Source organism: Agelaius phoeniceus, chromosome 5, assembly GCF_051311805.1.
Source record: "Agelaius phoeniceus isolate bAgePho1 chromosome 5, bAgePho1.hap1, whole genome shotgun sequence".
Classification (NCBI taxonomy): Eukaryota; Metazoa; Chordata; class Aves; order Passeriformes; family Icteridae; genus Agelaius; species Agelaius phoeniceus.
The window spans coordinates 25320468-25336434 of record NC_135269.1 but is presented as its reverse complement, the minus strand read 5'-3'; the positions used below and the strand labels follow the sequence as shown (position 1 = coordinate 25336434).

Below are 15967 nucleotides of genomic sequence, written 5' to 3'. Positions count from 1 at the left end.
TCCAGTACTGCTATTTCTCAGATCTCTTCTCGAGAACACGAGGGGTTTTCCTCTCTTTTGTTGCGAGCCTCAACTAGAAAGCACATAATTACGTTTTTATTTACTTTCCTGACTGCAGCGGCAGGCCCGGGCCTGTGCATCAAGGCCCCAAGCGCAGCGCCAGCAGCCTCAGGAGGGGAACAAACCCCCTGCTCGGGGCTCCCTGTTACCCCTCCCGGAGCGGGGCTCTGGCGCGGAGGCAGGACGGCCCTCAGGGCAGCGCCCGCCCGGCCCCTCCGCTTCCCGCTCCAGGCAGGCAGCGCTGCGCCGCGCTCCGCTGCCAGAGCCCTCCTCGCCCTCCTCCGCACCCGGCCCCGCCGCCGAGCCCGCCCCGCCGCCGGCTCCTCCTCCCCCGCCGCTCCGCCAGCAGCCCGTCGGGCCTGAGACCCGCTCCCGGCTGCGGGGCCTGCGCTCAGCGCCGGCGGAGGGCGGGCAGGGGAGAGCAGCGAGGAGGGGCAGCGGAGACCGAGCCCGCCGCGTCACATGAGCTGACAGGACCCGTTCCCGTTCCCCTCCGCGCAACAAAGGCTCGGCAGCTCCTGTGCCCGCCGCGGGACGGGGCGGGGCGGGGCGGAGCGGGACGGGGCTGCCATGGGACCCTGAGGGCCGCCGGCCCGCACAGGTAAGCGGCGGTGAGGGGACGTGTGTGTGGGGGACCCCGGCGTGCGCGGCGTTTGCTGGGGGTGTAATTTGCTTTCCACACCCTCCCTCCCCCGGGTCCCTCCGCCGCCTTCCCTCGTGTGAAGGGCGGGCAGGGGCTCAGGCAGCCGGGCAGTCCTCGCGCGTGGGGGTCTGTCCGTCTCCTAAGTCTCCGGTTACTTCATGTTATTTCATTTTTTACGGCAGTCAAACAGTTAAAACCGTGGGGGTTTGTGAATTGCCACCCCCCTCCTTCCCCGCTCCTTACCCATCTCCCTCCCCTCCCCCCTTTATAGACCTCCACGTCGTGACCTTTCTGGCTGTTAAGGATAATATTAAGGTGATCTTTATTTTTGTTAAAGCGCTGTCCTGCTTACGAGCGGCCTTTCCCAGGGCAGGTCGCTGCTGGGGCGGCAGGCAGCCCCCCGCCCCCGGGACTTGCCCACTGGGACAGCGGCTGCAAGTTGTTGACAGCGGCGGGCGCGCACGTGTGCCACATGCTCTTCGAGCCGCCGAGGTTCAGGGATGGAAACTCCCGCTGGGAGCCCGGGCAGCCGCACCGCCGGGGGAAAAACACCCCAGCAAGGCTGGCAGCTGCAGCCTCTGCTTGTTTGGGAAGCCTTCTACCCGGCTTGAAGTGGTCCCGGGGGCGTAGATGTCAGGCAGAGTTTGTGGGTGGCTGAAGGCGGTCCTGGGGATGTTTGCTGGAGGTGCAGGAGGGGCTTGCAGGGAGCTGGCACCGTGGCACGGGTGATGGGAATGAGAAGCTGTGGACAGCCTGGGCAGGGTTCTTGGCCCCTCTATTGTGTGTGTGGTTCAGTGTGATGCTGCTGAAGGGAACAGTGTGAGGGATGGTGTGGGGGTTTTTTGTCTGGTTTTGTTGTTAAGTGGGATTTTTTTGTTGTTGTTGTTGTGGTTTTTGTTGTTGTTGTTTGTTTTAAAAAAAATATATTTTTGGCTTGTGACCCAGTATGCTGTGATATGAAAGTAATCTCTTCTGGGCATGGTTAGCATCTTCCTTCATATGCCAAGTGACCACTGGCTTGAGTTTTAATGGAGGCGCCCCTAAACCCTGGCTCTGTCCAACTGGGAGTGTCCCTGGGAAGGAGTCTTCCTCTGTGTGGTTATCTTGGCTTGTGTGAATGGAGAAGAAAAGGCAGTTCCCTTTCAAAGGGAGATGCTTGGCCAGCCTTTATAATTGTGTTAAATCTCTTCAAGTCAACATTAAATGTAAGTAGAACTATGAAGTGAGGAGACACAAGCCACCTGCTGTACTCTATGTGCCAGGTGCCGTTTGGGGCAGAAATAGTTTCTGGCAAAGCTGTTTGCATTTGGGTGGTATTGCAGGACTGTGGTTCAAGCAGTAGGAAACTGTTGGCATGCCAGGGAAGGTGCTGGGCAGTGAGGAAGCCAAGGGTGTGTAGCATCTTCCAGTGCAGCTGATGTGTCCTGAGGTGTTTCACAGCTCCTCTTGCTGCAGGGTTTGGTAAGAAATGAGGTGCATGAGCAAAGAAGTTGGGCAGATACAGCTGTTAGCCTTGACTGTTGAGAAACTATGAATTAGCCCACATGTGCTGCCCCCACCCTAGCATTTTTAAGGAATTGGTGTCCTTCAGGGTGAACCAGATTTGCAAGTTTATGCCTATCTTCATGCAGACTTGGACCTGGAGTTTATTTTTAATGGAAGCCAAACATCTTAAGCAGTGTGACTTTAGTTAAAGCAGCAAATGTTCCAAAACTGGGAAAAACCGTGAAAACAGAGAATACTAATTTTAATTGTGCATTTTTCCACAACTCCCTCTTTTCCCAAGATTTCTGTCCCAACTCTCCTCACTTTGTGGGTGTTTCTTGGTCACAGTGGAAAACAGAAGGTAACTTCTCAATAGCTGCTCAAGTTGGGCTGCTGAGGGTTGAGAATGTGACTGGTTTTCAATGTAACCATCTAGCTGTGTCACAAGGGTCTGATCTGAGACCCTGAGAGTTTGTTTCATGGGGGTCATTAACTGCTCTGGAAGACCAAATGATTGTGGCTGGTAACTTGTGTCTGCATGGAATAGGAGAAAAGGTTGGCTTTTTCTCTAGCATGGATGGGAGGTTTGAAGTGAAAGTTAGTTCATCTGTCCCTTCCCTTTAAAAGAATGTACAGCACATTTTTGAAACTGAGTCATCAGGTACAGTTTACTTCAAGTATTTTAAGCTGTTATGGATTTGATGCTCCTTGGCCACATGCTTACTGGAAGTTGTTAGACAGTCTTGCTCAGATTTGCCCTGGCTGGGCTCAAAAATGTGATGAGGGGGTTTCCTTGCTGCAGCCCTTTTAGATCTAAGCAGAGCAGAAGTATCTTAAAAGGGGTGGAATATTTTGATGTCCTGTGCTCCAGACAAACTGGGAAGGGAGCGCGCAAGGCTCTTGTCCACCAGCCAAGCGTGGATGTGCTGTCAGCCTCCCACTGATAAACCAGAGTTACTTTCTGACTCTCTCTGAGCTGTGCTTCTTGAGAGGTGTAGCACAGGATTGGGCACTCAGTGTGTGGAGGGCAAATTCCCTCCAAAGTCACTTTGTCATGGAAGTCATAACAAGGATGCACAGATTCAGGAATGATTATTAGTGTCTGATGACCTGACCAGCATTGTGTGATGACACTGAGTAATAGATAAAAGGTTTTATGTCCCATAAACTTGGTTCTAGCTTCAGGGTAAACTGCAAGGCTTTTGAAAATGTCTGATGACTCTCCGGTAACTGCAAATAGGTGCAAGCATTAGTTGCTTGAAACAAGTCCTTAAAAATAAGAACAGATGCAGGCTATAGGTAGGAAAGTGAAAGAAGAGCTAATTGCTATTTTTCAGTGTATTTTTCAAATCACGTTCAATCCTGCATATATGATTCTGTGGGTGACCCAGCAGCTCCAGCAGTTTATTCATTTATTTAAAACAGCTTTGTAGTTCACCTTGAAAACCACTTCCTGCCATATGGTTATATTATTTCCCTATGCCACATTTTTTGCTAATTATCAAGACCATTTGCTTTAAAATAGGTGTTTTTAATTTCACAGCCTTGTCTGCCTCTCCTGCTTGATCCTGCCCTGGAGTCAAGAGGCCGTGTCTGTTCATTCTCCATGGCAACAGGCTGTGATTTACTTATTTCAATTTAATTAAAAAGCAGATATCAAATTCTAGGCATTTTATATGTTTCTTATATTAGAAAAATATCAGTGGATCAGTCTCCACAACAGATCTACCAGTCTCAAAAGTAAAATTTTTGACCTAAGCCACTGGTTTCTTTCTCAGTCCACCCCTTTGGGAGAGTTTAGGAGAGGGGGGAGTGCTGTAACCTGTCCTCAGGTGAAGGAATTTGTATGCAGGCTGGAAATGAAGGCCTAAGTCCTAAATTAGGTTTTCAAGCTCTGTGATTGTACAAATACTAATTTGTGTTAGTCAGGGATAAGGAAACAGGGGCAATGATGGGCAGTTGCTGGCTAAAGAGGAGATTAGGGTCAAGAAAGGACCTTGGGGATGGATGGAGGAGCATGCTGAATTTACTAACCTATAGGTGTTAGGTTTGGTAGAAAATGGATGGAGTGGAAACAGTGTAATTAACTGCCAAAATTAACACTCCTTTTTGCCTTCAGTACCAGCACACCAATTCTTAATAGGATTATTTTCGCTTGAAGGGCCTGTTGAGATGACTCAGCCTTTGGAGTACCTGCATGCCAGTGGTGGTTGCTTCCTAGGAGAAGCTGTGCCTGCTGAATTGTATAACTAGACTCAGGTGCTGTTTCTGAGCTCTGATAATGTGTGGAAGAAGACAAGTTGGCTGTGCATTTTTATGAAGCCTTAAGGAGCAGTTATCATCAGAAGCGTGCCTGCACAAAACTGCACCTTTGGATTTTTTTTTCCCCCTTTAGTGTTGCTACTCCCAGTGCTTTTTCACAGTCATGGCTGGCAGCTGTAACAACAGACACTGGTTCTTGCTGCTCCTAGCCCTGCCAAAGCCCATGAGGCTGTCAGATAACACTGGACTCTCTCCTGGCTTGCTTATCTGTATTGATTAAAATGATGTCCAGAGTTTCTAGCAGCAGATTCCTGGTGACCATGCACCAGCTGGTAAGAGAGCCTCTCTGAGTCCTGAGGTGAGCAGTCAAGCAATGTTTACTGGTAAAGCCAGCATGTTTGGTCTGTGAGCAGTATATCTGAAATCTCATAATGCTCTTCCTAATAATAACAGAATAAACCCAAGCAAAACCTCAAAGCAAGCTTTTGTTTGTTACTGTGTTTAAGCAGATACATTCAAAGAATTTATATCCAACTGACAACATTCTTAATCCTTTATTACTAGTTTTACTAGAGTACAGTCATGATCTGTATTCTTTAAGAGTGCATCTGTTCCTCTTGCTTATCCAGCTTTGAAGTAGACCTTGCTGATATTAATTTCTCTATAGCCTGTAACCTCATCTATAAAATGAAGGGAATACTTCATACAGGCAGCTGTGAAGTTACATTTATTGTCTGTAAATTGCTTCTAGTAATTGAGCAGAGGTGGAGGAGAGAAATAAAGACAGTGGAGTTAATATGGGCTTGGTTGTTTTTTTTTTAATAAAGGAAAAGCATAATTTTTGTTCATCTGATGATGTATAAGCTAATGGGAAAAGAAAAATTCACCCTGAAACTAACTGTTAAGTTTGTAATGAAAACAGACATTTCTTTACCATAGTGATGAAGGCAGCCATCTTGTTTGATAATAACAAAGTCCAATTTAGAAACAGGGAAAATTATTATTGGAAATCCTGCAGTACCTCTTGTATTTCTGTCTAGTTTGGGTCTGCTCAGTTTTAGTGTTGTTTTTCATGTGCATGGCTGCCTTCATAAATGCTACTGGTGTGGACACCAGGTAAAACTAGGTAAATAGGTAAAACTACCCGGTTTAAGAGTATTAGCAAACACCTCTATTGCAGGCTTTTCAGCTAGGCCACTTGTTTTGTGCTGACCAGTATACTTGTTGGATGAAACTGCAGTTTCATGTGCATTAGGATGGATTTTCTTGCTGTGGCTGACCCAATCTAACCACTTGCTCCTCCTAAGAGGGGCGATCATGCGTTGCTTCTGGCTCTGTGGCCATATTTCTTGCCTTGTGGATACAGCTTGTTCAGCTTTTGGAAAGCTGACTTGCCCAAAACAAAAAAAAAGTGAATTGTTTTCTCCTGGGACAGAGAGCTGAACCTGTTCACCAGGTTCAGGCTCGTATCAGAGCTGCCGCTGAGGAGGGGCGAGATTTGTTTTGCCAGCAGTGAAAGGTAAGGAATGAAAGAAAGGTGAAAATGGGCCCCCCCCCTTTTTTGGCAGCAGTGACCTATTAGCCTGGTTCAGTTGTAATGTGAAGCCTCACCCTCAGCTTTCATTTTCAGATCCCTCCCTTCCCCCCTGCACCTCTTCTGTCCCTCAGATATGCTCATGTGCCTCCAGATGCCGACTTCATTCCCAAGCAGTATTTGCAAAAGGGGAAAAAAAAGGAAAAGGTTGAGTTTCATTGCCTCTACAATTGGAGACATACTGTAGTTCCTGAGACCCCATTGCTGGGAGCCTAAGAATTATTATTATTAGGCTCATGTATTATTATTAACAGGCTCAGAAAATAGTAGCTGTAATCATTCTTTATGAGAGGGCAAAAGGAAAACTGCCTGGTGGGACAGCTGTAGGCCAAGTTTGTAAAAGAGCTTCTTCCCCAAACCTGGTGATGGTGGCTATTTGGACCGAGACCCTGGCGCTGGTGGGTCAAGGTGGTCTGGGGTAAATGACAAGGAGAGGAAACATCTGGAGAATTTTCTGCATGCCATGGTGAGCCAGGCCTGCAGCTGGGTACCATGGCACCAGGAGGAAGTCTCTCCTTCTCCGAACTGTGGCTTGCAGTTGTTCCAGGTGCTACTGCCTAACTAATTTCCAGACACTAGCAGAAATTGTCCCTTGCAGGACACTGCTGTGGTGTTGTAGAATAGTGCTGTCTTGCTCAGGGATATGATGAAGCCTGGGGTGAGATGAAGCTCAGGCTCCATGCAAAATGGCCAAGGCAAACTTAGCTTCTGCTGACTGGCAGGGGTGGTGTTTGTGCCTTAGCTGTGCCAGAGAAGTTTTGGTGTAGCTGCATTAGCCCGTGCTGGCTGCGAGGAGGACGTGTGTCCAACGAGACACGTGCCCAAGCATCTGCTTAGCAGGAGCACAGTGCAGGTTGGAGTGTGGATTTGGAGATGAGATGGAGGCATCTGCTGGCCTACAGCAATTGCCCTGTGGCTAGAGGAGCAGAAACAGTGCCTGCCTGGTGAATTTTCTACAACATGAAGGTGGAGATGATGTCATAAAGAGCAGTGTGCCAGAGGCAGCAGGATGCAGTGAGCCTGTGCATGTGTGGACTGACCCAGCAGCTGTACTTGGCAGGAGGGGCAGGCTGCAATTGGTGTGGTGCACAAATTAGAAATGTTTGTGCAGCTATTTTCAAATAAGGAGAGTCATAGGCAGGGATGAGAGAATTCACTCCAGCTTTGAGAGTTAGAGATTTGTTTCATGCTGTACTGTAGTTGGGTTGGGTTTTTGAAGCATTTAAACCTAAATTCTTCTCATTGGTAGCCAAAGACATGGCAAAAGAAAGGTTATTGTAGGGTTGTGTTGTGTTGAATGGTAAGATTATACACTGGGTGGCTGTTACAGTGGTTTTGTGTTCCAAGGATGGAGTGAATAAAGGAAAGAATCAGTGCATTGATATTAAATAATGATGCCACTGGATATGGTGAGTACAAAGTGTCTTTGTTTTCAAGGCTATGTTTGGGTTTTTAAAAACTGACACATTTATAAGCCAGCTGCAATATTTTTTTTAAAGACACATTTGTAAGAGTGGGGGCAATATAGAAAATGTTGGAAGTAATCTCATTGAGAGATACGGTTTTTTTCCATTCCTTTGCACGTGCATGCAGCCTCTGGGGAAGATGTTAGTGAAGGAGCTTGGATAATCAGGGTCTTCTCTGGAGCTGCCATTGTTCTGATTGGTGTAGTGGGTATTAGCTGGGGAATGTGTACAGATGCACAAGCTGATGGGCTGTCTGGGGTTTCATCTCTGCAGTCTCCCTTTTTTTCACTCCTCCTGGATAGAGATATGTATCCTGGCAGATTTGTCTTCCACCTACATCTCTTTCTCTTCTCGTGTAAATACTTGCTGATTTTTTTTTCTTTTAAGTTGTTGTTCTTCTGGCAAATCTTCTCCTGTGCTTGTAATGGGTAACTTTTCTCCTCATGATGATGGGTGTTCCTGTAAACCAGTCTCTTCCTGGATTTCCTGGATCACTTTGCTGAATTTTCATGCAATCTGCCCTGTCTGGGGGCAGCTTATCTGCTCTTGTGATGGTTGCTCTAATAAAGATCCAGGTGTTGTAGCTGACTCCAGCAATGCTCCAGCTGCCCTTTGGAGTGCAAAGGAATGCAGTTAAAAAGCAGCCTTTTTGGGGTCCTGTTTGTCCTCAGACCTGAAATGCTGAGAGCATGTTAGAGTTCCCATGAAGGACTGTAGTAATTAAGTAGTACTGGAGGGAGAGGGAGTGGCAGAGCATGTGATGGTCATTTCAGATAGATTAACAAAGAGGGGCTATTACAGTACCAGCAGAAGACATCCTAATCTGGAAGTTCCTAGCCAGCAAACATTTTAAAAAGCTATTCCAGAGAGTAAGAGGGAAGCCTGAGAGGTCTGTGCTATAATTAATTGCCCAGATACCACTGAAGAAGGGAACTCATATGGGAGCTGGATCTGGTGTAGAGGGAGAAATGGGAATTTCCTGACTTTTGTTTGCAAAGATCAAGCGTAGAAGAAATTTTAGACAAAATAGGTGCAAAGAAGGACTAAAATTAATAGGTGATTCTTTTTTTTTTTTTTTGTACTGCATGCTCCTGGCTAGTGTTACTTGAACATCAATTGAAGCAGTATGGAGCATGCTTGAGAACTGGAGACATTAGGCAGAAAGAGAGAGTGAATCTGATTAGCTTTGCTTTTCGAGCATTAAGCAGAAAGACGGGCTGAAATGTGATTGCAGACAGATAATAGCAGCAGGCTCCTGAGGCACCACCACAACCTAGCATATGGGGTGATGGATCTAGCCATGCCATAGAACTGTTTCTTGTAATAGAAGCTGCTTGTTTTTATGTTGCGGTTGCTGTTGTACTTTCTAATTATCCTATTCATCGCTGTCTGCCATTTTGAGCCTGGCCACGTGGGATGGCTCAGCCCCCTGGAATGTGTGCCCTGTGGAGCACTTCTGCCCTGAATAGTAACAGGATCTCTGGTAGCCAAAGGGTGAGGGGGAAGAGGTGCCAAGGCTCAAGAGTCCTAGCTATTTCCCCCCTTATTTCCAAGAATAAGGGAAGTAACAGCTGCTGCTTTTGCCATGATGGAAAAGATGAATGCTGATACTGTGTGTAAATCTCCAACTTCCCTCTGCATGTCCAAGTATCGGAGCTTGTTGGGAGAAGGTTTCCAGTGACCTGTAAAAAGGGGCATCTATCAGTTCTACTTATAATTGATAAATAGAATCTGGCCTTGCTACTCCAGTCACTTTTTTGGCATGGTAACAGAGATCCTGGAGCCACTTCCAGTCTGGGGCCTCTCTTCCACACAAAGCAAATGCAGCAGAGAAAGCAGGCAGAGGCTGGGCTGGTGCAAGCTGGAATTGGAGCTGCCGACAGAGCATCCAACACCCGTGCCTGCTGCTTGGGGTGTTTGTCTTGTGGTGATCCTTTCCCCAAAACTGCCTGCTTTCCCTTCTTTCTACCCAAGGCTTTCATTGATGGAAAGTCTAAGAAACCATTTCCAAAGCTGACATGGATCGGGGGAATGTAGATAGAATGGGAAAAGCAGACATTTCCTTAAAATGTCTGAACAAAGCACAGGAGCAAGAAGCTTCCATGTGTATGTGTATATATATATGTGTGTGTGTGTGTGTATATATAAAAATATATATGTATATGTATGTATTTTAATGCTAGAAGGGGTGGGTCAGACTGGTGTTTCTGTGACCTTTCCTCAGCCGTGGCTTGCCTTTCCTGCATGCTGCCTCTCCTTGCCTGTCAGGGGACTTCCACTTCCTTCCTGCTGACCTGCAGGGCTGCAGGCAGCCTCCCTACTCTTGTGGCAGCTCCCAGCTCTGGCTCTGAGCCCAAGCTAATAATCCTGACATATTTTACTGCCTTGTGCTCTGCTCTGTGCCTTGCTGTAGGGGAGACTGTGTGAGGTTGTGGTTTGCATGACTTTAAGCATTGCACTAGCCCTGGGGAAACCCAAACCTCATAATAAGCACCGGCTGAGCCTCTGGTAGAGCCTGGCTTTGCTCAGCAAGGCCCCTTGCTTCCCTACTTGCAGGTGACCAGCTTGCTCAGATGTCATCCAAACACCCCTTCCAATTGTCTCTGGCTGTCCGGATGATTGCCAGTGCTATGGGGTTTGGGTGGAAGTAGGAGGTGTTGATAGCCAGGAAAGGAAAAATTCATCAGGTACCAGAGAAGGGTAATGAAGATCTCCTCTCACCACTCTCCCCACGCATCAAAGCACTCTTAAAAAAAATAGAGCACTCATCTTTGACCCCCATTAATGACTGGCTTGGTCTGTGTAAGAGTTTTATGAGTCTGTTGATGCTCCCACAGAGTTTAATTATTTAGAGCATGAGGTGGAGGTTTGTGCTTTCACTGCTGATGGTGCAGGGTTCAGGCCCTCCTGGCGGGCAGGGGGTTGGTTACAAAGGCAGGCTGGCTGGGAGTGCAGCCACTGGCTCTGAGGACCCTAAGGGAGGCACGAGCTGCAGCTGTGTGGTCCTTGTGCAGGCTGGGCAAAGCAGTGTCCTTCTCATTGTGCGAGTTCCACGGGACCTATCATGTGGAATTCAAGGCCTTTGTCCTTGTCATCAGGGCATTTAATGGTCTGGACCTGAGATAACTTAAGTGTCTACCTGAAACTGTTGGGTGGACGTACTTGTGGCAGATCCTGCTTGTTGCTGAGCCCCCCAGTCAGTGCTAGAGGCTTTAGGGGCTGGTGTGAGACTTTGGCAGCAATATCTGATTTATCAGCCTGGGGCTACAGGCCTTTCCTGTTACCTGTAGTAGCAAGTCTTTGCCTGCCTCTTTTCTGTGACCAGCACCTCCTGTTCCCCCCAGATTCTGCTCTACACTCTAGCAACCAGTTTTCCTACTGTAAAATCCCATCTTCAACCTGCTGCTTCCTTCCCTTTGCAGTACATCAGCTTGTTCTTGCCTTTTCTACTTTTCCTCACCCAGCACTTCTCTGCTGGTAATCCTCCTGAGACTTGGGAACACAGAACAGATATAAGGAACAGCAGGATGTCCGAAGACCTTTGTGCAGCTTGTGTTCCCAAACAGGCAGCTGGTCAGCTAGACCAGGAGTATTTTCCTGATGTCCTGCTGACCATTCAGCCAGAGTTCCACTTCTAGTGGGAAGGTACCAGTCTCCAGGTTTAATTGAATGGGATGTGGGGTGGTCTGATGTGTGGGCTGGCCAGCTGGAAGGGTCAGATGCTCACCTTCTGTCTGCTTCTGGAATGGGTAAATTCCTTTAGCATTTACCTCTTATGTTTGTGGGTCCTTAGGGCTTTCAGTTGTCATCAGCACTGAAATGAAACAACAGTGACTGTTCGTTGCAAGACTGTAAGTGGAGGCTTATTTCAGAGCAAAAGTGATTAGTATTGGTGGATCTGGGTTTGGCTGATAGCCAAATAAATTTATGGGCAGACTGGGAAGCCTTAGTTGATGTGGAAGGTTCACATGACATTGCTCGTACCATCCAATATCAATATTGATATACTGAAAATGCCTGTGATGGCAGACACCAAGCCAGTGGGTCACCTGGTGCTGCTGCTGAAGGCTGAGATCACTGTGTGTGCTGGGGCTCACTGCTGTGCTCTGCTGCCATTTTTTACCCCCTGAGCCCAGGGACACTTGAACCTTCTTCCCACATCTGTTCTCCCTCTGTCTCCTCGTACGTGCTTGATCTCCTGTTTTCTGCTCTAGCAAGGGCCTGTGTAGGCTCTTGGTTGCGTGCCAATGGGCTTTTCATGCTATCCCTATTTACCCTGGTTTATCTCTTCCCACTCCTTTCCCTACTCCTATTTCATTTCCTTTGGTATGGGACTAATGTTCCAGGTTGTGTTGAGAGACTGGGCTGAGCTGAGATGACAGAAAGAGGGTGGAATGGAAAAAGGGGCTTTTGCTGGTAGATGTGAGTTTCTGTCATCAACTCAGTCTTCAATCTGTTGATTATTGTGGATCTAGCTAAATCAGCTGGATCTGCTAGACAAACGTGGGGTGCTCTGTGTCCTGTATCCATATTCTACTTTGTTTTTCTGTTTTTCTTTTTTCCCCCTGAAAATTAATAGGATTCTACCCATTGATGATTAAAACAGCGCCTGGAGTTTTGGAATGGATCAGATGCGTCAATCAAATGTTACCACCACATTGCACCCAAAGAGAGGAATGCCATCCAGCTGGGGGTAGGGTCTGTTTTTTCTTTGTCCCCATCAGTGTCTAGAGTTACTGGAAACCTTTCTGGGTTTTTAAATGTGAGAACTTTTAATAGAAAGTACTAGTTTAAAAATTAATTGCTTCATTGTGTGAAAACTTGACTGGGTTTGGTGGTTTTTTTTGTTGGTATGGAGCAAAGTTGTGCCTCTTTATATTCAAAATGTTATTAATAGTGTTGAGGCTTTGCAGGCTTTGGTAAAGAAAACATTTCAGTAACTACTTCAGATATTTTGGGAGGGAAATTTCATGTTTTAAATGAAAAGTAAGTCTATTCTGATTGCTAAGGGAGATGAAAATAATTTAACTTTTTTTCAGAAATGTCAAAGTTCAGGTTATTTGTCCTAGTTCTTGAAATTAATGTAAAATGGACTAATACTCCTGCATAAACTGTTCCCCTTGCAACAGGAGAGAGGAGGGAATATGTCAGTAGGAAGCTGTGTCTCTCTGTGTACTGCCTGTGGTCACGTGGCTACTGTGGCAACAGGTACTGCATGAGACCTGGAATGAAATAAAAGCTTGGTGGGAATGTGAATCTGGAGCCTTGCATGGGTGTAAAGCACAGGTTGCCATCTGAGAACAAACTGAAGTGGCTTTTTGGCTCCCTTCCAGTTGGTAGAGCATGGCTCCCCATTGTCTTCCTGCTGGTATGCCAGTTGGCTGTTCCAGCAGAGAGGCTGCAGAAACAGAACGTTTACCTGGCTGTCAGAAGTGGGATGGGCTTTCCAGGTCAGGCGTGAGAAGATGTATGTGTTGGGATTTGTGTCCAGAAGTAATGCTGTTCCAGTGTTGCTCACTTGAAATCTGAAGCTCCTTATGCTTCACATAAATTTCCTGTTCTTGTTAAAATTGCTTTTGCTTTAAAAATGAAGGGTCTTAAAGCTGAGGGGTTTGACAGAGTGTGCTGCAGAGTGATTCTTTTTTCCTCTGTAAGTTTCCTGAATGAATGATTTTGAAGTAAAGTAGTATTTCCCTGCAGAGCTTGCCTCTGTTAAGTCTTTAGACTGTTGCAGCAACAGTGAGACTACTAGTGCAACATTAATAATTTATGTGTATTCCTCATTTTGGACCTTTGTCAGTCATTTCAGCCTTGGGAGGCTGGAAGAGATGAGAAAAGTATGTGTAAGTTTTGCTGCTGCTCCCTCTGCATGTGTTCTCAAGGTAGGCAGAGGATTTGGGTCTTCAGAGCGTGTCTATCTGGAATCCTTTATCAGTGCTGAATTCACAGAAGTAATACCAGAAAATAGCATGGTGGTGTTTCATTTCAGTCATCTCTGCATAGGGTAGTACTGCTTTTGTTGGACAAGTGTGGCTCAGATGTTTGTGAGCTTTCCTTGGTTGCAGAAGGTTGAGTGGAAGGTGAATTTTTTATGGGTTCCTCCTGTGGGATGAGCCCTAGCCAGGATTTTGCTACATGTCCATAATCAACCCCAAATGCATCTGTGCTGCTGAAGCTGCATGTAGCTTTCTTCAAAATTGGGTTTCGTGTCCTTTATTCTCTCCCTTACTCCCTTCTTAAGGGAGGGAGATATCAGCTAGTTTGTGTGTTTCCAGAGTAGGTCTTGCTTGAAGGGAGAAGCAGAATATTGAACCAAATGAAAAGGGGTCCTCAGAAACAAGGCTGATGAGAGGATGTCAGCAGAGAACTCAACTGGTTTAAATACAAAGTGTTGCTGAATTCTGTTCTGGAGTTTACTGTTGCAGGTTTGTGCTTGGCATTAGCATTTACCTGAGCACCTTCCAGCTTGGCTGCAGAGCAGGTACTTCAAATCTTGTTGGAAGCATGGCAGTGTGTTTCAGGGGGCTTTGGAGGGCCAGTGGTGTAGAATGCATGAACTTGTTGAGGTGTTTCAGCAAGCCTGTGTTCTTGCAGGCAGGTACTGAGCAGTTTGAGTCAGATTAGTCCACTTAAGTGGTATTTAGCAAGCAGGTAAGTAGTTTGCAGGAAGTTGGAGAGTTTGCTCCCATTTGTTACTCATGGTCCAAAATGGTTGATTCACCTCGTGCAGTCCACAGGTTTTGTACTGCAGGGGGATGGATGGATGGATGCATGGATGCATGGATGGATGGATGGATGGAACTGTCAAGGGGAAAACAATGTTTTGCAAGGAATCTGTCTCTTAAGCTTCAAATAGGTTTCCAGAATTGTTTTGGTGGGAAAACTGATTTTTTTTTTTCTTTCAATGTCTTCAAAAACTGGATTACATTATTTCAAATGTAGTTTTTGACTGTCTTGGTTTGGAAGAAAGTTTGGCTCAAAAATGTCTCTGTGTGCAGAAGGACCTGCAGAAAGATGAATGGATAAGAAGAAACTTTGTCTTATTGTTTTCTGTTGCACTCACTAAAATAACTTTTAATTTGAGAGTGAATTTTTCACTGTGCTTTGTACCTTTGTATTTCAAACATACTTTCTTCCTGGATTCTCTATTCTGTTAAATCTTCCTAAGAGCGTGTATGTACAGCTTGAAGAAAACAGGATGCAATTGACTTAAGATTTCTTGATCTTAAATTTTAATACTTCAATTGAATAACTAAGTGGGTTGGCTGCTGTGGGATGGTTATAGTTCAGGAAGAAACTATGATGACTTGTTTGACTTCAGATGCCTCAGTTGCAGCAATGAGAATTTTTTTTTCCTTTTTCTCTTTTTTGGACTGATAAACCAGGAGCCTTATTCCTGGCTCTGCACTTGTGTGCTCATCTAGTGTACATATGCATTTGGAACAAAAGGCTGCAAAGCAGCACTGGTTTGTTCTGCAAAACACAGGGAATTGGGAAGCTGAGTTGGAAGATTTTCTTTCCTCTTTTCCCTTTTTTTTTGGCCCCCTCTCTCTCCTCTTTACAAGAAGTTACTTTAAATAGGAGCTGTTCAGCAGGTTGCAACTAGAATTCTATAATAAGATCTCTGTTCGCTCTCCCTACTTTTTCTCATGCAAAGTTGTGGCTGTAATTATATGACAGCTGCCCTCTTGGCTGACATGCAGCAGATTGAACTGGGGATCTCCAGAGCTGAAAGTGTGAGCTGCTACTCTCTGAGCTAAAGCTCTATAGCTGGAGGCTGTAATGATCTATATCCTTCATGACTGAGTGTAGAAGGGAGCTGCAAAAAGCACTTGCTGAGTTATGGTGCATACAGGGTACTTACTGTGTACATGGTCGCTTCCCAGGTGTACTGGAAGCTTTTTTTGAGTGGTTTGTGATAATTGTACAAACTGTTGTCAACTCATGGGTGCTTTAAAATGACGATCTGTTTTGAAGCCTTTCTACCTTAAAAAACTTTACTAGCCTGTTAGTCAGACACAGACATTTGTTGGTGTATGTGTAAGTTGTGCTGAGCCCGAGGTGCCCTGATATTACTGAAGTCCTTCAACTCCAATGTAATATAAGTAATTGTTACCAATATTGAATGCAGTCTGAAAAACTCTACACTGCCAATGGTGTTCAAACAAGTTTGCCTTTATCTTTGCCATTACTTCTCAGATGGCACCATGGGAGCTTTGTAAAAGCAAAGGAAGGAGAAACTGGAATTGCTGGAATCTCTCCTGTTTCATCAGGACCAAGAAAATCTGTGCAATGCCAAAGTTTGTTAGGCTGAGAAAAAATGAGGAGAAGCAGAACCATATGGAGCTTCATGAGTGGTGTCAGCCCTGGGTAGCTTCTGCAACCTGTGTTGTGGGAGAGGGGAAGTGTGTTACAAGTTAAGATGTCGATTTCGAACTTTGTGAAACATTAATTTTT

The 15967-nt window shown here is 46.0% G+C and overlaps 1 protein-coding gene across 1 annotated transcript in view; it reads left to right on the top strand.

Annotated features, from left to right (window-relative positions):
* Positions 1–375: 375 nt before the first annotated feature.
* Positions 376–15967, top strand: part of TCF20 (transcription factor 20) — a 131007-nt gene continuing 115415 nt past the window's right edge. Inside the window, exons 1-2 of the mRNA XM_077178638.1 lie at positions 376–661; positions 12090–12203. The gene's annotated coding sequence lies outside the window, so the exon portion shown is untranslated. The remainder of the gene's footprint in view (positions 662–12089; positions 12204–15967) is intronic.